General features: G+C 40.1%; 1 protein-coding gene across 9 annotated transcripts in view; it reads left to right on the plus strand.

Annotated features, from left to right (window-relative positions):
- Positions 1-27,497, plus strand: part of COG6 (component of oligomeric golgi complex 6) — a 279,679-nt gene that overhangs the window by 123,406 nt on the left and 128,776 nt on the right. For 7 of the 9 annotated variants that reach the window (XR_009559818.2, XR_009559811.1, XR_009559813.1 and 4 more), the window contains one exon: positions 9,908-10,058. The exons of the other annotated variants lie outside the window; for them this stretch is intronic. The gene's annotated coding sequence lies outside the window, so the exon portion shown is untranslated. The remainder of the gene's footprint in view (positions 1-9,907; positions 10,059-27,497) is intronic. 9 annotated transcript variants of the gene reach the window in all.

Consider the following 27,497-nt stretch of genomic DNA (forward strand, 5'->3'; position numbering starts at 1 on the left):
ATCTACAAAGCAGAGGACAGTGTAAGTCATACTTGATAGGGCCAGTTTCAACTATAGGAATCAAAGGCAATGTGCTTTTTATCTTGTGACATAGTTACCAGCTCAACACGGAGGAAATCTGGTATGGTGGGACTGACAGTTTTTTCTGTGTATTTGAATAGAGACAAGTACTCTTTTTAAAAAACTCCTGCCCTTCTGCTTCCATAGAACAATCACTTGTCTTTCAAAACCATGATGTGGCAGCACTCTTTAGTCCAGAATCCTTTATGTTTTCTATTAGGATTTTCTGATTGGCTCAAAAAATCATTGCACATTCCTTCTTACATATGACATGATTGTCTGTGTAGAAAATCCCCCCCCAAAATAAAATATGTGTAAATTAAACAAAACATGTACAAGATCTGTATACTGAAAGTTATAAAATGCTGATAAAAGAAATCAAAAAGCACCTAAATAAATGGAAAGATATACTGTGTTCACTGATGGGAAAATTTAATATAGTAAAGATATCAATTCTTCCTAAATCGATCTATAGGTTTAATGTAATTCCTATCAAAATACCAGCAAAGTTTTTTGTAGACATAAACAACCTTTTTCTAAATTTATGGTGCAAATCCTAGAATAGCTAAAATCATCTTGACAAAGAAGGATGGAGAGGAATCACTCTACCTACTATTAAGGCTCACTGTGGAGCTCTAGGAATCAAGACAATGTGGTATTAACAGACGGATAGACATATATTCAGTACATCACGGAACAGAGCAGAGAACCAGATATAGACCCACACAGATGTGCTCCTTTGATTTTTTTGAGGAAAGTGGAAAAGCAGTTCAATGTAGGATAGCCTTATTAACAAATGTTGCTGGAATGATTGAACATCTATAGGTTAAAAAAATTGAACATTATACAAAAGTTATTCCAAATGGATCGCTAACTGAAAAATAAAGTGTAAAATTTAAAAACTTTTAGAAAAAAACTTAGGAGAAAAATCTTCAGAATCTAAAACTAGGCAAAGAGCTCTTAGACTTGTTGCCAAAAGGATAAACTGATAAAATGGACTTCATCAAAATTTAAAAGTTTGACTCTGCAAGAGGCTCTGTTAAGATGAAAATACAAGGTACAGACTAAGAAAGAATATTTGCAAACCACATATTGACAAAGGACTAATATCTAAACTATATAAAGTACTCTTAAAACTCAATGGTGGGGCTTCCCTGGTGGCGCAGTGGTTGAGAGTCCGCCTGCCGATGCAGGGGACACGGGTTCGTGCCCCGGTCCGGGAAGATCCCACATGCCGCGGAGCGGCTGGGCCCGTGAGCCATGGCCGCTGAGCCTGCGCGTCCGGAGCCTGTGCTCCGCAACGGGAGAGGCCACAGCAGTGAGAGGCCCGCGTACCAAAAAAAAAAAAAAAAAAAAACTCAATGGTGAAAAAACAAATAATTCAGTTAGAAAACATTCCAAAGACGAGAACAGACGCTTCATCAGAGGAGATTTACAGGCAAGGACATGTGTGTAAAGGTGCTCATCATCAATCACTATTAGGGAAATGAAAACTAGAAGCTAAATGAGATATCACTACATACCTATCAGAATGGCTGAAATTAAAAAAAACCAAACAGTGACAGCACCAAATGATGGAGATGAAGCTGAATCATTTATACATCACTGATGGGAATTTAAACTGGAACATACAGTACCATTTAAAATGAAAAATAGTTCAGCAGTTTCTTATGAAATGAAATACTTAATTACCATTTGACCCAACAATTGCAGTCTTTGTCATTTATCCCAGAGAAATGGAATTTATTTTCATACTAAAACCCATACCTGTTTATAGCAGCTTTATTTGTAATAGCCCCAAAGTGGAAACAACCCAAGTGTTCTTCAGTAGATGAATGGATAAACAAACGGTACATCAACATCATGGACCACTACTCAGCGATAAAAAGGGACAGACCACATTGATTCACACAACAGCTTGGATAAATCTCAGTGGAATTACCGTGAGGTAGAAAAAGCCAGTATCCCGAAAGGTCACATACTGTATTACTTTTATGTTGCTCCTGCAACAAATTACCACGAACTTATTGGCTTAAACACAAATTTTTAACCTTACAGCTCTGGAAGTTAGGACTCTGAAATCGATCTCTAAAGCTTTAAAAAGTCAGGGTGTTGACAGGGTTCGTGCCTTGTGGGAACTCTAAGGGAAAATCCACTTCCTTGACTTTTTCAGCTTCTAGAGGATATCTACACCCCTTGGCTTGTGGCCCTTGTATTCCCCCCAACCTCTGTCTCCATCACATCTCCTACTACTGTATCTCTGATCTCTTGCCTCCCTCTAATCAGAACTTTTTGGATTCATTCAGATAATCCAGGAAAGCCTCCCTCTCTGAAGATGCTTAACATGATGACATCTATAAAGTATCTTTCACTATGTAGGCTAATGAATTCACAGGTTCAAGGAATTAGGATGTGAACATCTTTGGGAGACCATTTTTCAGCCTATTACATATACTGCTTGATTTGATTTCTGTAACATTATTTAAATGAAAAAAAATCATAGAACTGAAGAACAGATTAGTGGTTGCCAGGGGGAGGGGGAGAGGGTAGGTGTGGCTCTAAAAGGGCCACACAGGGGGTGTGTGTTGACTGCTTTGTACCTTGAGTCTGGTGGTGGTACAGGCACCGTCTACACATAGGTAAAATTGCATGGAACTAAATACACACAAACACAAGTGAGTATAAATAAAACTGGGAAAATTTGAACAAGATAGGTGGATTGTATCAAAGCTAATATCCTGCTTCTGATATTGTCCTATGGTTTTGCAAGATGTTATTATTGAAGGAAACTAGGTAAAGGAAACTAGGTTATTATTGAAGGAAACTAGAAAACTAGGTAAAGGGTATGTAGAATCTCTTTGTGTTTCTTACAACTGCAAAATATTATCTCAAAACAGAAAGTTTAAAAAAGCAAAACAGCAAACCCCAGAAAGTCATAGTGATTATTCTAGAAAGGTAATAATACCTTAGGTTGGATCCCAAGCCCAGCTGGTAGTCAGAATTATTTGCAGGCCAGGCAGGGGGGTGTTGTAAGAATACAGATTCCGTGACCCCATCTTGGACTACTTGACTAGAATTTTGTGGGATAAAAGCCAAGAACCTCCAGTTTTAAAAACTTCACAAGTGATTTATTATCAACTAGGTTTAGAAACCACTGTATCATAGCCAGGACATGGAAGCAACCTAACTGTCCATCGACAGATGAATGGATAAAGAAGATGTGGTGCATGTATACAATGGAATATTACTCAGCCATAAAAAGGAAACGAAATTGAGTTATTTGTAGTGAGGTGGATGGACCTAGAGTCTGTCATACAGAGTGAAGTAAGTCAGAAAGAGAAAAACAAATACCGTATGCTAACATATATATATGGAATCTAAAAAAAAAAAAAAGGTTCTGATGAACCTAAGGGCAGGATAGGAATAAAGACGCAGATGTAGAGAATGCACTTGACGCAGGGAGGGGGAAGGGTAAGCTGAGACGAAGTGAGAGAGTGGCACTGACATATATACACTACCAAACGTAAAATAGATAGCTAGTGGGAAGCAGCTGTATAGCACAGAGATCAGCTCGGTGCTTTGTGACCACCTGGAGGGGTGGAATAGTGAGGGTGGGCGGGAGACACAAGAGGGAGGAGATATGAGGATATATGTATGCACATAGCCGATTCACTTTGGTATAAGGCAGAAACTAACACAACATTATAAACCAATTTTACTCCAATAAAGATGTTAAAAAAAAATGATCCCTCATTTAAAAAAAGGAATATTTTAAGAGTGATTTTAAATTTTTCTTCTTGGTTTTCACATGACTATTATTTTTGAAAAAAAATTACATACAACTGTAAAAATATTTTGAAAAGAAAACGTCTATGATGTCATAACCATAAAATTTATTCTCATTTTTCATATAACTTATTAGCCCTTGACTCCATGTATGTGTTTTTTATGTAATTGGCTAATATATGCATACCATTTTGTTTCCTGCTCTTTTACATAATAAACATTTCCCCTGTGTCTAAAAAAAAGAAACCACTGTATCATATGATGTACTGCTTTTCTTCAAATGGTTTTGCATGTAGTACTCTTTGTTTACATAAAATTTCAAGAAACACATAGGTCCATCTTACCAAGATGATAGTAGAGGAATAGACAGTCCCTTCACATATACTCTTCAGGTGGATTTCTGAGTAAGATGAGAGAAAAATTGGGTAAGAATGGGAGAAGCTTGGGTTATTGAGTTTAACAGTGTGATCAGGTAGATGATTCAATCAGAATTAACCTACTAGAAAGATAGTAGTTTTGAGATTCTCCCCAACAGGGGAGGAGGCTGTTGTTTGGAGGAGACCCCTAGCAAGAGAGAGGTGACAGCTGTGACATAAAAAGGAGACACGTTGATTGGAGATACTCTGGGTGCTGCTTTGGATGTAAAATTTATTTTAAAATTTTATTTTGTGTTACTGTGCATGATTGTTTGAAGGTCCTAGTCAGGATATGAAGAGAGCCTTCATGTTAAGTTTCCAAATTGGTGGGAAAACCAACATGGCCAGATACAGAGACTGGAGAAGAGAATAGATTAAATGGTAATTCAAAGGGCAAAGGTAACTTAAAGGTTTGTGAGTGGAAAAAAAATTTCTGAGTGCGCTTGGGTGGGAGCCAATAGAAATGTCTCTTAAAAGATAATGTGTGTCTGTTGTGCTTGTTTGACATAAGTAGGTGTTGTACGAATAAAGGTGAGAACCCTACAGTCTATGAGTTGACACTAGCCCAATTCAATTAATTGAGAAATTGTTAATTTGGAAGCTTTCCCTAAAAACCAGGGCCTGTGTCCCATCCACAAAGTTAATAAAAGACCTGATGGGGGTAAATTAAGACATGCAGGCAGTTAAAATTAGATGTCATGGAAGGAAACAGTATACGCGGTTCCTACACAGCAAGCTTGGTATTGACTGATAACCAGCCCTAAGCCAACTGGTACTTTCCTGATTACTGCTCACATCACCATTCCTCTCAGCACTGGAGAGGTCTAAGAGCCAAGATCAAGACAGCCAATATTTGGAACTTCATCAGAAAAGCCTGTGTGATGAGATTACCTACCCTGTAACCCACCTTGGGCAGCATTTGCCCCGTGTTTCCAAGGGTGGAGGGAATAGGTCTTAAGATAGTGACCCTGTTCCTGCCCAAATCCCTCCATATGCAAAGGCAGCCACTGTACATACTCTCCTCTGCCCATCAGATGCTCATCATTCAGTGAAGGGACTCCCTGCTTTGATACCATATTCCTAGAGCTGTAGCTCTGCAAGTAGAGCTATCATCACTGGCCATATACAGGGAGAAACGAATACTTCTGCCAGCAATATTTGCTAAGAGATTAAGTGATATTAGATGATACTTGCTGCGGGGACTTAATGGGTTCTGGGACCTTAATCTACCGTAATGTGCCAGCCTCAGGGTATGTAATATTTGTTAATGTTCTTTTTTAAAAAATTTATTTCTTTATTTTTGGCTGTGTTGGGTTTTCTCCAGTTGCATCGAGCGGGGGCTTCTCTTGCTGCGGAGCATGGGCTCTAGGCACGCGGGCTTCAGTAGTTGCAGTGCATGGGCTCAGTAGTTGTGGTGCTTGGACTTAGTTGCTCCGCGGCATGTGGGATCTTCCTGGACCAGGGCTCGAACCCGTGTCCCCTGCATTGGCAGACAGATTCTTAACCACTGCACCACCAGGGAAGTCCCTAGTGTTCTTTTTAGTACTAAAATATTCCTTTAATATGCTATAGCCAGAGTTCTTGGGAAGGGAGCTGTTGCTAGTTTACTGGACTTTTGAGGGAGCTTGCAACGGTGTTTGGGTGGGAGCCGGCGGACGTGTATGCCTCTGGAAAGATAGTTAAGTCTATTGTGCGTCACAAATGGAACAGGAGATGCGTGAATGGAGGTGATAGACCTCTCATAACCTGCAGCCCATGAGCAGACCCTCTCACAGTTGATACACAACTGGGGCCGTGTCTCCATTCTGCTTCCTGACCCTCAAAGGTTGGGGAAGAAGCAGTATTCTCCCAGCAGATGCTCGGCTTGGAAACTGGACACTTTTGAGAATGATTGTCTCTGGGGTCAAATATGATGCTCTCGATTCTAGTCCTTGATATTGAATCCAGACTTCAGGAAGAGGACGTATTTGGCCAGGATCATCTCATTCTGCCCCATGCTCTTCCAAGCCCTTCCCTATACATTCTTAACATGATTATTTATATCAGATCACCTGTCTGGCCCTGAAACACTGCAAGAATCCCACATCTTGAACCTTAAAGCCTAATCCTTAATGCCTTCTAGTTTTCTAGTATTTTTTCACATAACTCTCTGGCTCAGACTCCCCTGATCTTTGGGGCACGTTCTCTGTTGTGTTCTGCTCATTGGCACACGCATGTCAGAACGTGCTAGAGTGGAATGGTGACCCATTAGTCAGTGAGCTGAAAGGAGTAAATAATTTAGGTATTGTTGGAGATGTCCACAATTTCCTACAGGTGAGCAACTCATCCAACACTGTACTTAAAATTCCAATACCATTCTCCTCTGGAGCTTAATAAACATTTTGGGAACTAAGCCAACATTACTCTCCCATATCTGCCCTTTCAAATCAAAGGGATAAAGGCTGAGATTGTTCCTCTACAGTTTTAGCATTAGCTTTTCTTTTCCTGGGTCAAGTACTTTCCTTTGGCCTCAGAAACCCAATACCATCACCCCAGTCTCACTTTGCTGACCAACATCTGTACCTAGTCCCTTGGGTGTGAGATAACTTTAATCAAATCAGTACAGACTTGGCTGCGATCTGAAACACTTGTGAATACAAGGATTGTCTCCCATCCCCCTGGCCTTTTCACTATAGGATTACCGTGTTGAAATAAGGCTGGAGATCCTGTGACAAAGATCAGATTTACTGTAAACACCGTAATTTATTCCTCCCCAGAGACTTTTAAGAGACCAGGTATTCTGTTGCTCTGGTGTTTTAATTCCATGTCAGCAACAGAGGTAGAGAATTAACTTGATTCTCAATGACATCTCAAGTCCCTAGCTACTTCTCACCTCCAAGCCCATACTTCTAGTAAATGGCTGGGTTATATATCGCCACTGTAGCCAGGAGCCACTCTTTTCATGTCATTTCCTGAGTGTAGGTACTTGCATTCTGAAGGGCTTTTGAAATTTCTTTCAGATCTTCTTTGTAAATCCCTTATGGAACAACGCTGTGAGGCGTGTAAGGCACATTTCTTTTGAATGTATAGAGTATCATCATTTGGATATGAAATGTCTCAAAATGTATAATAGTACACGCTTGGGGATATGTGCTTTTTTTTTTTTTTTTTTTTTTTTGCGGTACGTGGGCCTCCCACCGCCGCGGCCTCTCCCTCTGTGGAGCACAGGCTCTGGACGCGCAGGCTCAGCAGCCATGGCTCACGGGCCCAGCCGCTCCGCGGCATGTGGGATCTTCCCAGACCGGGGCACGAACCCATGTCCCCTGCATCGGCAGGCGGACTCTCAACCACTGCGCCACCAGGGAAGCCCGGGATATGTGCTTTTGAAAATTGATCATGGCATTCTCTCTGGGATTTGTCACTCTGGCTTCTTATCTGAGGTCCAAGTTGATGGCAACCATGTAAGATATACAGCACCAGACCACAGGGTGGACCCGAGGCAACAAGGCCCAACACACCTGGCCTACTTTACTCAGACTGCCTAGCACTGCTCCTTGCCCAGATCTTCTGGGTATTGGGCTGCCCCCAATGCCCTCACACACGTGCCACATTCCAACTTCTCTTTTTCTCTTTTATTATTTCATCTTCACCTTTGCCCTTTTACCAACATGAATCTCAACATCTTAACCTCTGAATGCCAGATCTTCCTACCATCAACACCCAATTCAAGTTCTTCTTTGTCATTCATCCAACACACATTTATTGGGTACCTAGTCTATACCAATCAACATGCTAGGTTTGGGGTACCCATTGGTGAACAAACAAGCCTGCTCTCTGCCCGGGGGAGGTCACGGTGTATAGAGGGAGGCGGACAAGTAACTGGAAAGCCAACAAATAAGCAATAAAAAATGAGCAATGAGATAGAATAACAGGGAGCACGCAGTTAGAGAAGGTGCTGACCTTTAAGCTAAGACCTGAAAACTCAGAAGTCAGGTGTCCTTTGAGAGTGAGAGCGGAGGGCACCTGGCAGAGCATGTGGTGTGATCGGATGCGCGCCTTAAAAAGCTGCACGTGGACAACAGATGGGAGGGGGACAGGAGTTAAAGCGGGGAGACCAGTAGGTGGTGTAGAAGTAGTCCAGAGGAAAAATGATGGATGAGATGGTGGCGGTGAAAATGCAGGGAAGGGACCACACTGGATTGTATATAGGGTGAGACAGATGGAGAGGAGCCAGGAACGGATCGTTCCCAACTAATTTAAGCCCCTACTCACTCTTGCAGACTAATGCCAGGCACCTAGTAAAGATCAAAACATCTTCCTTTCCTACTTTCTTTGAAGGCTTAGCAATTCCATACATGCCTTGTTTGGCAGTAACGCAGGTAACATCCTGCGATATCTCTTCCACTGTTTTTTAATCAAAGATACTAGAACACACCATCAGCTAAACACTAAAAAGTGTACAATGTACCATCCTAGGACACAACTCACATAGCTCTTGGAGGAAATAATCTCTTTCTGTGATCGTAAGGCCATGATTACAAAAAACATCAATGATAACGTCTCTCTACAGTTTCAATTTTATCTGATATTCAATTCTTGATTAATTATGTCCTTAGGTTCCAGGGTAATGTGAATTCCGGGTTCTTTTGCAGAGGTCCGAGGCATATTTCAGGCATGACCCTTACTCATGATTGTAGGCCAGGAAGTAAATGGCAGAATTGCACTGGTGGCAAATCCTGAGGCCAAGCTGTGTCTACAGCGGATGGCCACGTTGCAAGGGGTCAATCAGATATTGTCACGTCGGGCTCCCTTGCACAGTAGAAGCAGAGGAGTCTGTGCTTGCCTGTTGGAGATTGGGGATGGGGGGAAAGAGAGACATGCTGCTAAGGGAAGCTGAGTACAGATTGGTCCCCATCACCTGTGGGTCAGTGTGCTTCGCTGTGGTTTCCAGTGGCGGTCTGAGAGCCAAAAAATGTCAGGTGGACTTGTGGCTGGCTTAGCTAGAGAATGTTCTGAGTGAGGTCCCTCAAAGACGAGTCTTGGGGCTGGAAATTTTTGAGCAGGAATGTTTGGAAGACCCATGTGTAACCGGCTGGTGGGGTAGGGATGGGACACTCAGCTGAGGAAGTATGAGACAGCCCCAGCTGTCAGACATCAATATTTAGAGAGAGGGGGAAAACCTTTTGTTAAGGAAAAAGACAGTCTTCATATAAATGCTTCTATTGTGTAAACATGTCCAGAACGTTGTGAAATCAACTTAGTGAGCATTCTGCTGTACCTAAACTAGCCAAACAACAAACACAGGTTATTCCGTTTTTCCACTTGGGAAAAAGAAACACTGCCTCAGTTCAACCCCCAATTTCAGCCTGTGACCATGAGCTCTTTCCATAGTAGAGGAGGGGTCTGACAGTGGCTTTGCTGCTGGCCACTCCAGCCATTTAGAAAGAGCCCCAGGCTGGTGCCTGCTGTGGGGAAAAACTGTGTCTAAACAGCTGCCCCTGAATCAATGGACTGAGAATGTGGGTGAAACCAGTGAGCTGAGGCTCGGCCGGGCGAGTGAGCCACAGGCTGGGACATCAGCTCAGTCTCCGCCCTTGTCTAGCGCTGGCAAATGCCTAACCAATTATAGCTACTGCATTTTGATGCCCTATTCTGTTCACCCACAGGACAGACATATGCTCCTTTATTTTTTCAAGTACTAAAATGAAAATGAATACTGCCAGTCAAAAAGTACTAACTGAGAACGTGGAATGGAGAATGAGCGAGGAATTGTTGCCTCTTGGTGATGGCATGGAAAAGCAAAGCTTTTGGAATCAGGTACTTTCATTTTGCAATGGTATGGGCTTATTGTGCTTGTCCGTTCACGGAAATACACTGCTTTATTTTCAGTTCTGTGCTCAGCCTACAGGTCCCACCTCAGTCCCCAGAGATACACGTACTTGGCTATCATTTTCCTCCACATACTGGAAAGAAAACAAACTGATCAGGAGACCTTCCTGAGTTAAGAGCTTTATAATGATACCAGTTACAATAGTAAAATGATTTTTTTACCCATTTACTTGTATGAGTCCCTTTTCTTACTCTGTTGATGCATTTTCAAAAATGCAGACTGCCAAATTCAATACTATAATTCAGTTCTTTACTCTAAAATATTATTTATATGTCTGTCCTGGCAAACTAATCAAATGTTGATCACCTATATTCTTTAAGTTTCAAAAGGAGATACTTTGGCTTCTCCCATGGCCTCTGTAAAAGTGATACCGTGATGCTTACTCAGACTGGATTTCTGTTTGAGTGACTGTTGCTTTTCTGTGCAGATGAGGTTCCTGAGATGGCATTCCTTTTAAGTTTCTTACAGGAGCCATCTAATCAAGGTGATATTTGGATTGAAGTTGTCTAAGACTGAAACCGTATCACAGATCATTAACCTGGTCAGGTGTGGCTGCTTTGAGAACTGTGTGCTGTTATAAAATAAGAAAACAATGCTTGTGGTTCCTATGTTGGGGATCACCCACATTTCACTCCTCATAAGGACCAGGTGAGGGTCAGAAGTCCCCTAAGAGAATGTTACTCTCCACCATGCTCTCTTATGGCTTCAGTGTACACACCTGCATGATAGCATTCATCCCTTTGAAGGTAATTGTACATATTTGTTTTTCTCTTTCACTTAGTTATGAAGGTTGAGGCAGTATGGTAGCACAGGGTCGGGTTCAAATCCGTTTGGGCCACATTTTAATCTTGAGACGCAGGTCAAACTGTGTAACCTCCCTGAGTCTCTGTTTTATCATTTGGTAAAAAGATGAGAATAGTAATACCTATATCACAGGGTTGAATAAGGGATACATATGTACTGACCTGCTATATATACTAGGTGCCTAAGAATGTCTGCATCTAGTTTTCAGGCTGTAATTTATCTTGCCATAATCGGTGCTTAGCCCTGTACCTGCCCTTAGGAGAGGATGCAATAAATGTACGTTAAATAAATAAATTGATGAAAAAATGCTGAGGGAGTCAGCAAGATCTTTGAGAAGGGAGTTTGTCTGGAAGACACTCCGTTCTTCTGCCCCCAGTCAGTATCCCTCACCCAAACTCCTAACGCTTCGTACACACATCCAGGGTTTGTTTACTCTCAGCATGGAGGTGGGGTGGAAGGGAAGGGCAGGGGCTCTGGACTTTCACTGCCTACTGTTGAGTGAGTTAGTCAGTTGAGTTGATTAGAGACCACTGTTCTGTTTGTAAGCCTAAATCCACTAAAATGGGAACAAGTAGGTATTTCTCAAAATTCTTGCTGCCAGGTGTGAAGAAAAGCTTACAGTGTTATAGTGTGTCCCCAGGTAGCCCACTGGTGGTGACCCCTTGGCCCTGTGCTGGGGCAACCTTCGAGGGGACTAGAGAAAGATGGAACTCTGCTCCCCGCCCACCATGTTTTAGTGCCAAGTACTTTCCATAAGCACTTTCTAAGCTAAAAGACAGACTTACACATCCATCGCTACCATTTCATTAGTTCCCCCTTCAAAATCATCTATCTCTTTCTCTATGTCTTTGCCTGTTGCTCCAGGAGCAGAAAGTGATGAAAGGCAAGACTCCTCCAAGAAGATGAAAGGTCCACTTGTTATGAAACATTGCCTTTTCCATGGTTTAATACTCTTCAGATCACAGGTAGAGCCCAGAGCACTTTCCCTGGTGTTTGCCAAACCCCAAGCCGCAGACGGTAGAAGAGGCAGAACATGAGCAATGCAGGGATGTGGGCTGAGGGATTCTGTGTTTAGACAGATGCTGTCCAGCTGTGTGTTGAGCCAGAGAAAGCAGGAGTCCACACCTGGAGCACGGGCCCCAGGGGAGCGAGTGGAGACGTTTGCACTAACCATGTGAGGTCATGGGGAGAGCCAAGCGTGAAGACAGGATTCTCAGTCATCATCACCCACAAAGTGTCACCGGGAAAGAGAGGGGTTTTAGTCATAAACTGGATAAATGGCTTATTTTTCTTGCAGAAGAGTATGAGAATGAAGTCATATGAAAAGGGATATCAACATAAGAAGCACTAGTGACAGATTTGGGTGGGTGGGAGTGGTGAGGGGATGGTAGTCCTACTTCCTTGTTATCTCCTGACCACTATGTATCCTTAGTCTGGACCTGGTTTATTCACTAGGTTTTAGTTCGTGTGTCCACACGGATCAATTGGTAATGGCTACCTGGAATGTAGGGAAAGAGCTGATGATTGATTACTGATGTCTGCCCCAGGACAGGAAAGAGGAATAGTTGGATTAATGCCATTTACTGGTCATCCCTGGTCTAGAACTCAGCTTGCTTTAGGCTTTACTTTCCTCATCTTGAAAACCAGACCAACCAGAGTTGTGTGAATTATTTTAAGCCTAAGGTGTAACTAATGAGAGTATTGTTTGAGGGTCATTGTGGTTATATTAAGTTCACTGGCTTATAACACCATGTTTAGCATTCAAGTAAATGAAAGTTATTTAACCTTTTACATTATTTAGCATAATCCACTCATTGTGCATTGGTATCTGGGATTATAGTAGTCCTGGTATTATGTTATCATTTACATAATGCAGTGGTACCTGATATAGCCTTACGGATTATAGGCTTGGTGTTGGTTGGTGTTTTATAGTGAAATGTTAAAGACTGAAACACTGCACAATTTATTAAAGAAAAGGAGGGGGCACTTGAAACTGTCTTGGAGATCTATGTCTGTCTGTCCATCTCTATCTATCCATCTTCAAAATGTGGGAAATAAGAGTATTAGAGGTAAATAATAATATAAGCCTATATTTTAAACAACTGCTTTATAACAAATAAGCTTTTTGATTGCAAAACCTTCAAAAAATAGTCCTAGTCTCAAGGGTCTGGAAGAGACTTTGAGAATCCCCCTAGCTTTCTAACCACCCCTTATATTCAGGCAGGACTTCATGCAAAGAGCTTCCAGAACTATTTTGCACAATTCTCTTCTTTAGAGTTCCTAAAGCAGATTTGACAGTCTCCTTGAATCCCTTATTGCATGACGGATCCAAGTTTTGTGGGACGTGGAACTCAGACAAATTTCGGGGTTCCTTGTAGAGAAAAGGGATACAAGAATCTCTTTTAGAAGTTTTACATAAACATGAGACATGTAAACACATTACCAAGTCCTCTGCCAGGGTTTTGGAAGGGGCTCGTAGCCTTGACTTTATCAGCTCTGAAATGTTAACTTTATCATCTTGGTATTCTTAGCAGTCAGTAGTTTGGGCTAATTTCCTAATCCTGCAGGAATTGAGGAAATAGCTCCTTACACACTTACCTAAGGTAAGAAAGTATGTAATGATTCTGATTTCATGTATCACATTCTTCTAGGAAGCAGAGTCCAAGAAGTGAAAATGTGGGAGTATATTTTAAAAAATTGTTTATAAGACTATAGGCAATTATGTATAGAATAGCCATTTATACACTGGCACACGTACAAAGAAGTTGGGGAGTTTTTCTCACTCTTTTCTGTGGTAAAATAATCTGGCCTCCAAAAATAGCTAAAATTTTTTATTCTTTCCCCCTTTCCACCCCCTGGCCTTCTCACCTCTCCTCTCCTCTTCCTTTCTCCTTCCTTCTCCTTTTCCACCTGCTTCTTTAATTTTCTTTTTCATTCTTTTCTTTCTTCTTCTCCACCTCCTGACCCTGCTGTCCTTCCTGCATCTCCTTTTTTGTATCTTTTCCTCTTCCTTCTCCTTTTAAGCTGCATATGAAAAATTCCAAAATATCACAACCAAACTGTTGACAACAGCAAAAAGTTAGGCTCATTGTTCCTAAACATCCCTTTCTTATTTACTTAATGTTTTTAGGGATATTGAACAGACTCAAATTAATTGTGAGCCCATAAGAGGAACTGAAGGCCTAAGAATTACCCAAGAACAGAGTCAGTAAAAATAAGGTAGCAGTCAAACCCCCAAAGTACAGATATTGGATGTAGACACATTTCTGGTATCCTGAACTCCAAACACAGGGCTAAATCATTGAAACACAAAGAAGGGAAAAAAAATTGTGTTTTTAATTTTCTTCTTTCAGAAAGCACTCTATTTCATTTTTTTCTCTAACCAGGTCTGCAGACATATTTTGCAGTTTTGTGAATTTTTGTCCTTTTGAAGTGATCTTCCCATTACTCAAATTTAGGAACTTTGTTTTAAAATTTTAAAACATGAAATATTTCAAATCTCAGAAAACAATACAACAAACACCAAGAGAGCCCATCAATCAAATTGAGTAGATTTGCTGTATTGTTTCTGATCTCCAATTTTTTTTTGAAGGAATAAGATATTTTTCATGTACAGTTAAGGCCCTCAGTATCAATGCTCCTTGGACCACAGACTGTAACTTGAATCACTAGGTTAAAACAGAAACATATTAAAAAGACATGTATTCACAGTTCAGCTTTTCTATACCCTCAATATATTCTATTTTGGTACTTTTATAATATAAAACACTGCATGATGAAAAGGTTTACAGACTGCCACTGTTAAGCAGATTTGTACATTGATTGCCCAAATTAGTTTTAAGCAAGATGATCTTTTCACATCAATTAAGTTATTTCCATTAGTTTAACTTTGAAATGATGTTTGTCTGTTTTTTCCCATGGTGCCAGCGGCAGCTCCGACACACAAATACATGTGGACACATTTTTTTCTTGAAAGAAATGTTCAGAAATGTAAACATCTTTTGCTGAAGTTCTCAGTGTAACAAATTTCTGATTTGCAAAAAACTTCCATGTTAAAAAAAATTGCTAAAGCTCAATGATTATTTCACCCAGGTCTATGGACATTTGGAAGTCAGCAATATGGAAGTGGTAATAAAAATGGTTTTCAATTTTTAAAAATATTAGTACATGTGATTCTTCTGGGCGAGAATCATTGTTTAGCATGTTCTAAAACGCAATGAAGGCAGCAACATATAGCACTACGTTGGGCAAGTTATTTAATTCTCCGTATTTTATTTCCTTTTTTGTAAAGTGAGGATAATAATACCAATTCTTACCTCACAGATTGTTGAGGGTGTTTAATGAGCTGATATATGTTAAGCACCCGAAACAGTCACTGATAAAAAATAAGCATTCAGTCATTGTTATCTATTATTATTATTAATAATAACATTATTAGGAACAGTAATGCAAAAAACTGATAACAGAAATACATTTGGGCTCTTCCCCCTGTCTATTTTAAAGATTTCAAGTCTTAATTTAGAACCCTTCTTTCCTTCTACTGAAGTCTAAAGCACTCAGTCGAAGACTTCTGTTACAAAGACATGATTTTATATGTCAAAGAAGACTATTATTCAAAGTCTAATTACAGTTTGGATGAAGAATTGATGTCTTTAGGCAATTGGCATTTCTCTCTAAATGCCTGCACTATGAAGAAAAGGGCTGTTAACTCTTGATGGTAGCATCTGCAGTCTCAGGCTAGTCTAGTAACGCAATCCTAGTTTCATTAATTTAGAAGAGACCCCATGAAGATGATTTGTGTGACCCAACGTAGATAAAATTTTCATCAGTCAGGGTTCCAAGAAGAAGTGGATGAGACCCTCCAGTGGGGCAATCTGAAGAGCAGAGTTAACCAAGGGGACCCCGCCCGGTTAGCAACTTCCCGAGCTTTTACCCCCGGGGCCTGCAGGGGGCGCGCGGAGGGAGCCGTTACGGACCCTGGAGACCCAGAGGGTTTAAGGGAGGGCCGTCCTGTAGGACTGGAGAAGGCAGCAGGCCCTTGGTGACCCTACAGGGAGGGAGCTGGGGACCAGCAGGAACTCCACTCTCCTCCTCTGATCTCCCTAGCTTGCTTTCCACGGGCCAGACCCAACTGGAAGCCAGAGAGTGTGGGTACCACAGCCAGTGAAAAACGATGGAGAGTGGACCCGCAGGGCTGAAGGGAAACGATCCAGTGCAGAGGTGCAGGCGATGAACACGGGACTAATGAGAAAGCTGTTCTCTTTCCCCCCATCCTCTTACCCCATGAAGCTGGACCTAGAGAAGTAAGGTGGCTACTCCAAAGTTTAAATTGTCTAAGCAACAAGTCCATTTAACATGTCAGCTTCAGAGACGTATGCCTCTCAGGTTAAATCTGAAAGTGACTTTATTTAAGATACTCACACATCCAAGGAAAGCATGTGCGCCCCAGAAGGAAGCCTGACAGAGCTGCTGCTTTCTAATGGCATGAGCGATTTTCTTTCCAAATTCCACCTGAATCTCAACTCTTTCTTCACTTAAATCACACAAACACGAAATCAGACAAATGACCTGCTCCAGATACGGACACTGGTGAATTGGGGTATGCTTACTTTCGCTTTAGAGTTTCAGGATTTTAAGTCATTTTATGATAAAATCATTAGGGCCTCACATACTTTTTTTTTTTTTTTTTTTTGGTACGCGGGCCTCTCACTGCTGTGGCGTCTCCCGTTGCGGAGCACAGGCTCCGGACGCGCAGGCTCAGCGGCCATGGCTCACGGGCCTAGCTGCTCCGCGGCATGTGGGATCTTCCCGGACCGGGGAACGAACCCGCGTCCCCTGCATCGGTAGGTGGACTCTCAACCACCACGGCACCAGGGAAACCCTCTCACATACTTTTGAAAACTGCAGTTTATTCAAAAATATAAACTAGTGGATATATTTGGTTATTTGATAATAATCATTTTAAAGTATGTCTCACAGATGCACATGGGCAGCATTTAGTGTTTTTCAGATGGGATTACATAGATTCTGCTTTTATCTTGGTCTCTATAGTAAAATTATTGACAAAGTAATGAAACAAAAGATATTGTTCTATGATTGTATGCCTTGTGCAATAGCTCTCAGCCTCTTACACCTTCCACCATTCAATTGTCTCCAATAGGTCTCAACATTAATGTTTCAGATTTATTAGATTAATTAATTTACTTATTTAGTAGAAATTTAAAAGCCCTCACTTTCAGGAAAGGTCAGATTTCATAAATAGCCTGTTATTATGTTTATCATTTATTATGTTAAACCTGTGAAAAATTGTAGTTGAAATTGCTAAGGCTTTAAAATAAGTAAGAACTATTCTTTTAGCAGTTGAAAATTGCAATTATATAGTTGAGTATAAGTTTTATTACTTTGATGACAGTAAAACATGTTCAGTAAAAACTATTGCCATCGAAGTGTTTTGTAAAATTCTAAAATGGCAGGTGGACAAAACAGGCTTATCGGGAAGCTGGACAACAAAGACTTGTTGCACACGCGGGAAGCAAGGGTTAGAAGAAATTTAATCCAAGGTGACAACAAGCATATCAAAAGTTATAGATCCCTGGAAGCGAGGGTCAGAAGAATGCGGCACGCCACAGACACAAGTGACAGCCAGTTAGTAAGCTGCAGTGTTAATTCTGTGTCTCCTCTAGGCTCTAGTGGGTCACAGAGCTTCTGGCCCGACCGTGGTACTTGGATCCCACAATACTGGGATACCATCCCATGGTACTGGGAGGCCTTAGCATATGTTGTGGCTCAGTGCTTTTTAGAAAACATGTTTTAGCTTGTTAGATATGACTTCAATTATATGTCTGCTAAAAGTTATTTTCCTTCTGAATCTAAGAAAGCATTGCTTAAAGTAAACAACATATAAAAATCAGAATTAAAAAAAAAAAAGAAAGATGCTGATTTCAGCTCTGAGTCCAGAGAAAAGAATGTCACTTGCACACTGGCTAAGGTTTCCAACATAAGCTTGGGGACTAGAGAGGAGTGACAGTGGCAGGGACAGGCTCCAGCAGAGGTGGATGGCTTGCTGGCAGCAGCATTAATATCTTTCACCTGCTCCCCTGGTTTGACTCATCTATGAAGCCTCTTCCTGATAATAATCTGGCTTTCCTTGTAGATTTGTCTACAGGGGAGCAAATGAACAAGCAAGAAGATCTGGTCTGGTCCTTTGCTTTATGTTTCATTGTAAGTTAATCAGTTGCCATTCTGGTTATTATACATCAGTAACTGGGGATCCAATTAATGTGAGTCTTTCTGGAGAGCAGGATCTACTATTGATGTTCTGATTGACTGGGTTTCTAAGCTTGCAGGGCTCAGGACCAGATCCTGAGTAGCAATGAATTCACTTAATTCACCAAGGTTATGGCATCCTTGGGGACCTCACTGGGAAATCTTTGCTAAGTTTGCTTTTCCGTTCAAACCATAACAGGAGGTCTGATAAGACTGACTTTTACAAACCCCATAATGATCCCAATGGTTCGAATTGGTACACTTGATACACTTAATCTTGCTTACCTGAGCCTTGAGCTAACACGAATTGTAGAAATTTCCCTGGTTTGAACATTGCTCAACACAAAACCTTCATACAAATCAGTTAACTGAAAGAACAAGGAAGAAATCTAAAAAGGATAAAGCTTTCTTCTGTATTTTTCTTCTTGGGGGAGAGCTACTACCGTGTGAAAGAAATGACATATGTCATAACTCAGATACAAACTCTGAAGCTGGGATATTAAGCTAGAGTATTAAAGGTATTAACAGTGAGCTCTAAAAACATGCAAGGATAGTCGGAAAGTAATTAAGAGTAAAAAGACGGAAATAGGAATGGAAAGACAAAATTTTATTAGCCCTCAGCTGACAAAGTAAACCTTGAGGCTGAGTGGAATTTTGTCCCTCAGATCAATAAGTTGAACTGTAGATTATATCTATAAGCTAAGCCTCATAAGCTGAAATAAAGGCAAAGCATTTGAACTCACTTCTCCTTTAATTATTTATAATTTGTATATTTCCTAAAAGGACTGTGTGGTAGTTTATGCCATATAGCATGGATATAATAAAAGATAAAATCCAGTTATGTAAGTGTGAACCACTTAGCCACTTGAATAAAAAGCATCTTAGGTCCACCCCATCCCCCCACCAAATATCAAACAAAATCTGTCTTTGAGTAAGATTTTGTAAGACACACAAATCAAATATTAATTTTGGTATCTTCCCCACCTTTATGAGAGTAAACTAGTACATTGCCCCAGCAATACAGGGAGGATACTTGTTCTTAGTTGATGGAGCTGCTGACTGTTACATTAGCTTCAGAAGTGATCTGACCTGCGCAGCTGTCTGCCGGGTCCCGATGTTGAAGGAGGATCGCAGAGACCCCCCCTACAGAGGCTTCTTCTTTTGTTTCAGTCTCAAGCACGGAAACGTTTCCTATTGTTTTTAGCACCAAGACACTTGGTATGCACATGGTTCCCCCTTATCCGAGTTCCTCCCATCTCTGGGGTGATATACGGGAGGGGTCATTGGTGTCTTCAGGTGTTTACATGTGTCCACCCCTCATGGTCCCCCATCTTGTCTCCCAGGCCCAAGGTCTTGGAACCATGGCCATCTCCTGTCTTTGTTTTCATCCTCTCATTAAAGCTCAAATCTCCAGTCACTCTCCTGTTTAATGCCCATCTCCTTGTTTGCTTCTCCCAAAGTGCTAAACATTTCCAAACAGAGACTGGGGGAAGGAATTATTTAGAGCTCTAGTCCTTGAAACACTGCCAAGTCTCCCAAAGGCAGAACTTCAGAACTCAGACCCCAAAGGCCTTGCTGTGCTTTCTATAAAGAAAGAAAAAGAGGAAATTACTTTCTTTTTCTTCTTTACAAAACTGTATTTATAGTATAAATATAATCAAGACCTCCAAGTGACTTCTTTAATGTAATAGCACAGAAATAAAATACCAAGACCTAAACAGTAAAAGATGTAAAATGATTATATTAGAAACGTCAGCAAATGAAGATTGGCTTGTTTTCCACTATTGTACAAACTTTTATCTGAGCGTCTCAGCAGCTATGATGATAAAGGAAACAGTGGATTACCAAGCTCTTGCCTAAAAATAGTGGGTGAGCACTTATCTGCACTGTATTCATAAACTACATACACTAGTAAAGCGTCTTCAGTATACGCTTTAATGAAACACAGGACTCTACAGAAATTTGCTAAAATACTACCAGTGATTTGCAAGTAGAATTAAGCTTTCAGGCACCTTTAACTCAGGTCTGGGTCTGTTCTTGGAAAATGGGGATTGCCTATAATTGTTGTCGAGGAGTTATTCATGTTTTTAAAAAGCACTTTGGTCTGATTTGTTGATGTAACTTTTACTTTCTGTTTTTCACTGTCAAACCTAAGAGTATGCAGTTGGCAGGTCTCACAAGAAGCTGTTACTGGCCCCTGGTGTCAGGTGACAGCAGCACAGGGAGGTCTTGGTGGGGAGAGCTCTGGAGACCCACTGGAGGGAAGGGTGGGTGTGCAAGCAGGGGAGGAGCTGCATCTCAGAACGGCCAGAGCAACAGCCAGAGTGCAGAGAAAAGCTCAGTCTGAGCCAGGGATGAAGGAAGGTGAGGAACTCAAGGACTCAGAGCTGTGCCGAACCAGGAAATGGAAATCCACATGCAATACCCAAGCGGAGGCAGGGGCTGGGAACAGAAGGAGCTGTGGTCAGTAGTCTAGAGCCAAACAGAATCCAGAGGAGGGGATGGGGATCTTTAACCGTGTTACCTGTACTGCCAGATAGTCTGTGTTTTCTGCAATGCTCACACAATCCGGATGGTAGGTATTATTATCCTTGTTGTTTCACTTCATCACAGTAGCCAAGAACATGGTCCAGTGCATCACTAGCTTAAATGATAGAAGAAACTCAATATTCAGATCCATTTACTAATAAAACTAAATTTATATTAATAAAACGTTTATTTGTGGGCACAATAAACACTGTGTACTTAACACAAGAGTTACCATTGTCTTTAGTGAGAGAGTTGAAAGCAGCAAGACCTAAGGGCCCAGCCCACCAGCGATGCTCGTCTTCCTGTGTGAGATGCACTTTTAGTAACTACAAGTGAATAAAAAGGAAAAAAAAGGCAAATATAGAAAGGCAAGAATTCTTTTTATGAAAGATTTAATTGCATACTTAGAAAGTTCAAGGACGGTAACCAAAAATTACTCATGGTAATTAAAAGGTGGAAAAAGAGATCCATGGAAAATCTTTTATCTTTTTTTCAAATTTAATTTTATTTATTTATTCATACAGCAGGTTCTTCTTAGTCATCAATTTTATACACATCAGTGTATACATGTCAATCCCAATTGCCCAGTTCATCACACCACCACCTCCACCCTTTGTCCTCTACATCGTGTCTCAATTTCTGCCCTGCAAACTGGTTCATCTGTACCATTTTTCTAGGTTCCACATATATGCGTTAATATACGATATTTGTTTTTCTCTTTCTGACTTACTTCACTCTGTATGACAGTCTCTAGATCCATCCACGTCTCAACAAATGACCCAATTTCGTTCCTTTTTGTGGCTGCGTAATATTCCATTGTATATATGTACCACAACTTCTTTATCCATTCATCTGTCGATGAGCATTTAGGTTGCTTCCATGACCTGGCTATTGTAAATAGTGCTGCAGTGAGAATTGTGGTACATGACTCTTTTTGAATTATGGTTTTTGCTGGGTATATGCCCAGTAGTGGGATTGCTGGATCATATGGTAATTCTATTTTTAGTTTTTTAAGGAACCTCCATACTGTTCTCCATAGTGGCTGTATCAATTTACATTCACACCAACAGTGCAAGAGGGTTCCCTTTTCTCCACACCCTCTCCAGCATTTGTTGTTTGTAGATTTTCTGATGATACACATTCTAACTGGTGTGAGGTGATAGCTCATTGTAGTTTTGACTTGCATTTCTCTAATAATTAGTGATGTTGGGCAGCTTTTCATGTGCTTCTTGGCCATCTGTATATCTTCTTTGGAGAAATGTCTATTTAGGTCTTCTGCCCATTTTTGGATTGGGTTGTTTGTTTTTTTAATATTGAGCTGCATGAGCTGTTTATATATTTTGGAGATTAATCCTTTGTCTGTTGATTCATTAGCAAATATTTTCTCCCATTCTGAGGGTTGTCTTTTGGTCTTGTTTATGGTTTCCTTTGCTGTGCAAAAGCTTTGAAGTTTCATTAGGTCCCATTTGTTTATTTTTGCTTTTATTTCCATTATTCTAGGAGGTGGATCAAAAAAGATCTTGCTGTGATTTATGTCAAAGAGTGTTCTTCCTGTGTTTTCCTCTAAGACTTTTATAGTGTCCGGTCTTACATTTAGGTCTCTAATCCATTTTGAGTTTATTTTTGTGTATGCTGTTAGGGAGTGCTCTAATTTCATTCTTTTACATGTAGCTGTCCAGTTTTCCAAGCACCATTTATTGAAGAGACTGTCTGTTCTCCATTGTATATCTTTGCCTCCCTTGTCATAGATTAGTTGACCATAGGTGCATGGGTTTACCTCTGGGATTTCTATCTTGTTCCATTGATCTATATTTCTGTTTTTGTGCCAGTACCATGTTGTCTTGATTACTGTAGCTTTGTAGTATAGTCTGAAGTCAGGGAGTATGATTACTCCAGCTCCGTTTTTTTCCCCTCAAGACTGCTTTGGCTATTCAGGGTCTTTTGTGTCTCCATACAAATTTTAAGATTTTTTGTTCTAGTTCCATAAAAAATGCCATTGGTAATTTGATAGGGATTGCATTGAATCTGTAGATTGCTTTGGGTAGTATAGCCATTTTCACCATATTGATTCTTCCATTTCAAAAACGTGGTATATCTCTCCATCTGTGGGTATCATCTTTAAGTTTGTTCATCAGTGTCCTATAATTTTCCGCATATAGGTCTTTTGTCTCTCTAGGTAGGTTTATTCCTAGGTATTTTATTCTTTTTGTTGCAGTGGTAAATGGGAGTGTTTCCTTAATTTCCCTTTCAGATTTTTCATCATTAGTTTATAGGAATGCAAGAGATTTCTGTGCATTAATTTTATATCCTGTAATTTTGTATTTTTATGTATTTGGCAATGTTACCAAATTCATGATTAGCTCTAGTAGTTTTCTGGTGGCATCTTTAGGATTCTCTATGTATAGTATCATGTCATCTGCAAACACGGACAGTTTTACTTCTTTTCCAATTTGTATTCCTTTTATTTCTTTTTCTTCTCTGATTGCCATGGCTAGGACTTCCAAAACTATGTTGAATAATATTGGTGAGAGTGGACGTCCTTGTCTTGTTCCTGATCTTAGTGGAAATGCTTTCAGCTTTTCACCATTGAGAATGTTTGCTGTGGGTTTGCCTTTATTATGTGGAGGTAGGTTCCCTCTATGCCCACTTTCTGGAGAGTTTTTATCATAAATGCATGTTGAATTTTGTCAAAAGCTTTTTCTGCATCTATTGAGATGATCATATGGCTTTTATTCTTCAATTTGTTAATATGGTGTATCACATTGATTGATTTGCCTATATTGAAGAATCCTTGCATCCCTGGGATAAATCCCACTTGATCATGGTGTATGATCCTTTTAAGGTGTTGTTGGATTCTGTTTGCTAGTATTTTGTTGAGGATTTTTGCCTGTATATTCATGAGTGATATTGATCTGTAATTTTCTTTTCTTGTAGTATCTTTGTCTGGTTTTGGTATCAGGGTGATAGTGGCCTCATAGAATGAGTTTGGGAGTGTTCCTTCCTCTGCAATTTTTTGGAAGAGTTTGAGAAGGATGGGTGTTAGCTCTTCTCTAAATGTTTGATAGAATTCACCTGTGAAGCCATCTGGTCCTGGACTTTTGTTTGTTGGAAGATTTTTAATCACAGTTTCAATTTCATTACTTGTGATTGGTCTGTTTATATTTTCTATTTCTTTCTGGTGCAGTCTTGGAAGGTTATACCTTTCTATGAATTTGTCCATTTCTTCCAGGTTGTCCATTTTATTGGCATAGAGTTGCTTGTAGTAGTCTCTTAGGATGCTTTGTATTTCTGTGTTGTCTGTTGCAACTTCTCCTTTTTCATTTCTAATTTTATTGATTTGAGTCCTCTCTGTCTTTTTCTTGATGAGTCTGGCTAATGGTTTATCAATTTTGTTTATCTTCTCAAAGAACCAGCTTTTAGTTTTATTGATCTTTGCTATTGTTTTCTTTGTTTCTATTTCATTTATTTCTGCTCTGATTTTTATTATTTATTTCCTTCCGCTAACTTTGGGTTTTGTTTGTTCTTCTTTCTCTAGTTTCTTTAGGTGTAAGGTTAGATTGTTTATTTGAGATTTTTCTTGTTTCTTGAGGTAGGCTTGTATAGCTATAAACTTCCCTCTTAGAACTTCTTGTGCTGCATCCCATAGGTTTTGGATCATTGTGTTTTCATTGTCGTTTGTCTCTAGGTATTTTTTGATTTCCTCTTTGATTTCTTCAGTGATCTCTTGGTTATTTAGTAACGTATTGTTTAGCCTCCATGCGTTTGTGCTTTTTCCGTTTATTCCCCTGTAATTCATTTCTAATCTCATAGTGTTATGGTCAAAAAGATGCTTGATATGATTTCAATTTTCTTAAATTTACTGAGGCTTGATTTGTGACCCAAGATGTGATCTTTCCTGGAGAATGTTCTGTGCGCACTTGAGAAGAAAGTGTATTCTGCTGTTTTTGGATGGAATGTCCTATAAATATCAATTAAATCTATCTGTCTGTTGTGTCATTTAAAGCTTCTGTTTCCTTATTTTCATTTTGGATGATCTGTCCATTGGTGTAAGTGAGGTGGTAAAGTCTCCCACTATTATTGTGTGGCTGTCGATTTCCCCTTTTATAGTGGTTAGCAGTTGCCTTATATATTGAGGTGCTCCTATGTTGGGTGCATATATATTTATAATTGTTATATCTTCTTCTTGGATTGATCCATTGATCATTATGTAATGTCCTTCCTTGTCTCTTGTAACATTCTTTATTTTAAAGTCTGTTTTATCTGATATGAGTATTGCTACTCCAGCTTTCTTTTGATTTCCATTTGCATGGAATATCTTTTTCCATCCCCTCACTTTCAGTCTGTATGTGTCCCAAGGTCTGAAGTGGGTCTCTTGTGGACAGCATATATATGGGCCTTGTTTTTTTATCCATTCAGCAAGCCTGTGTCTTTTGCTTGGAGCATTTAATCCATTCACGTTTAAGGTAATTATCGATATGTATGTTCCTATTACCATTTTCTTAATTGTTTTGGGTTTGTTTTTGTAGGTCTTTTCCTTCTCTTGTGTTTCCCACTTAGAGAAGCTCCTTTAGCATTTGTTGTAGAGCTGGTTTGGTGGTGCTGAATTCTCTTAGCTTTTGCTTCTCTGTAAAGCTTTTGATTTCTTCATCGAATCTGAATGAGATCCTTGCCTGGTAGAGTAATCTTGGTTGTAGGTTCTTCCCTTTCATCACTTTAAGTATATCATGCCACTCCCTTCTGGCTTGTAGAGTTTCTGCTGAGAAATCCGCTGTTAACCTTATGGGAGTTCCCTTGTATATTATTTGTCGTTTTTCCCTTGTTGCTTTCAGTAATTTTTCTTTGTCTTTAATTTTTGCCAATTTGATGACTATGTGTCTCGGCATGTTTCTCCTTGGGTTTATCCTGTATGGGACTCTCTGCGCTTCCTGGACTTGGGTGGCTTTTCCTTTTCCATGTTAGGGAAGTTTTTGACTCTAATCTCTTCAAATATTTTCTCGGGCCCTTTCTCTCTCTCTTCTCCTTCTGGGACCCCTATAATGCGAATGTTGTTGCATTTAATATTGTCCCAGAGGCCTCTTAGCCTGTCTTCATTTCTTTTCATTTTTTTTTCTTTATTCTTTTCCACAGCAGTGAATTCCACCATTCTGTCTTCCAGGTCACTTATCTGTTCTTCTGCCTCAGTTAATATGCTATTGATTCCTTCTAGTGTAATTTTCATTTCAGTTATTGTATTGTTCATCTCTGTTTGTTTGTCCTTTAATTCTTCTAGGTCTTTGTTAAACATTTCTTGCGTCTTCTCGATCTTTGCCTCCGTTCTTTTTCCGAGGTCCTGGATCATCTTCACTATCATTATTCTGAATTCTTTTTCTGGAAGGTTGCCTGTCTCCACTTCATTTAGTTGTTTTTCTGGGGTTTTATCTTGTTCCTTCATCTGGTACATAGCCCTCTGCCTTTTCATCTTGTTTGTCTTTCTGTGAATGTGGTTTTTGTTCCACAGGCTGCAGGATTGTAGTTCTTCTTGCTTCTGCTGTCTGCCCTCTGGTGGATGAGGCTATCTAAGAGGCTTGTGCAAGTTTCCTGATGGGAGGGACTCAATCCTTTTATCTTTATGTGTAGTTTTGCTATTTTTTAGTCATTGCATAGCATAACATACATGGGATGTGATACTGAAGAAATTAAATTCTAATAGAAATACTGGGCCAGAAACAGTCAAAAGGTCACAGTTTTTCACATTAGTTAACATAATCAGTTCATTCATTTACTTATTCATTCACTAACTCATTCTTTTATTAGTTCTTTTTGTAAATATATAAAACCACAGGCCCTGTGTTGGGGAAGTGAGACAGCTTCCAGGGTTCCTGTGAAGTTTCCAGGCTACTGGAGGAGAAAGCTGTTAAATATGTTGTTACTCTGAAGGTTGAGAAGTGCTGTCATGGGCGAGATGCTGCCATTTCCCCACACACCAGCACAGTGTAGGTTTCAGAGGTAATTTTTGTGTCATACCAGAAATACAGTTTTGTTAGTTTAGGGGTCTAGCTCATTTAATCAAACAAAGACAAAACCAGCCAAACAAAAACTCTCCTTTTATGCTTTGCATTTACTGGGTAGCTTTACAAAGAGATAATATTGGCAATGTTGAATCTCATTCGCCGAACTGGGCTTCAGGTGACATTTGGATCTTTTCAAAGGACAAAGTTTTGTCATCATTGAGAATATGTGAAGAAGTGTTTTAAGCCCTGAAAGTACTCCCTTCAGAGGGGCGACAGTGCTGAGTGAGACAGCATCATTACAATAAATGTCAAATTCCCCAAAGGGACTTCTACGAAGGAGACAATACTCCCTGAGCTGCATCAACGCGGGTTTAAAAATGCTGTCTCCAAACTTAAATATCACCTCTTTTATGGTAGAGCTTGTCCTGGTTTTGCATAGCTCTTATTGACCCAGAATTCAGTACTTACCTGTACTGCAACCTTCCTTTAAACACTGAACAATAATGATTTTCTTAAATATTCCCATTGCTCATGGGAACTGGGATCAGATGAACTAGATTTGGGTCTCAGCCCATCCTCAGACTGTAACCTAAAGACAGGTTTCATCTCTCTAAGCCTCCATTTTTCCCCCAAACATTTTATTATAAAAAATTTCAACTGAAAGACTTTTACAGTGAATACCCATGATCCTATCACCTAGACTTTACCATTAACCTTTACTATACTTTCTTCATCACATTATCTATTCATGTATGCAACCCTCCATCCATCCATTAG

The sequence above is a fragment of the Globicephala melas genome, chromosome 18, assembly GCF_963455315.2.
Source record: "Globicephala melas chromosome 18, mGloMel1.2, whole genome shotgun sequence".
Lineage (NCBI taxonomy): Eukaryota > Metazoa > Chordata > Mammalia > Artiodactyla > Delphinidae > Globicephala > Globicephala melas.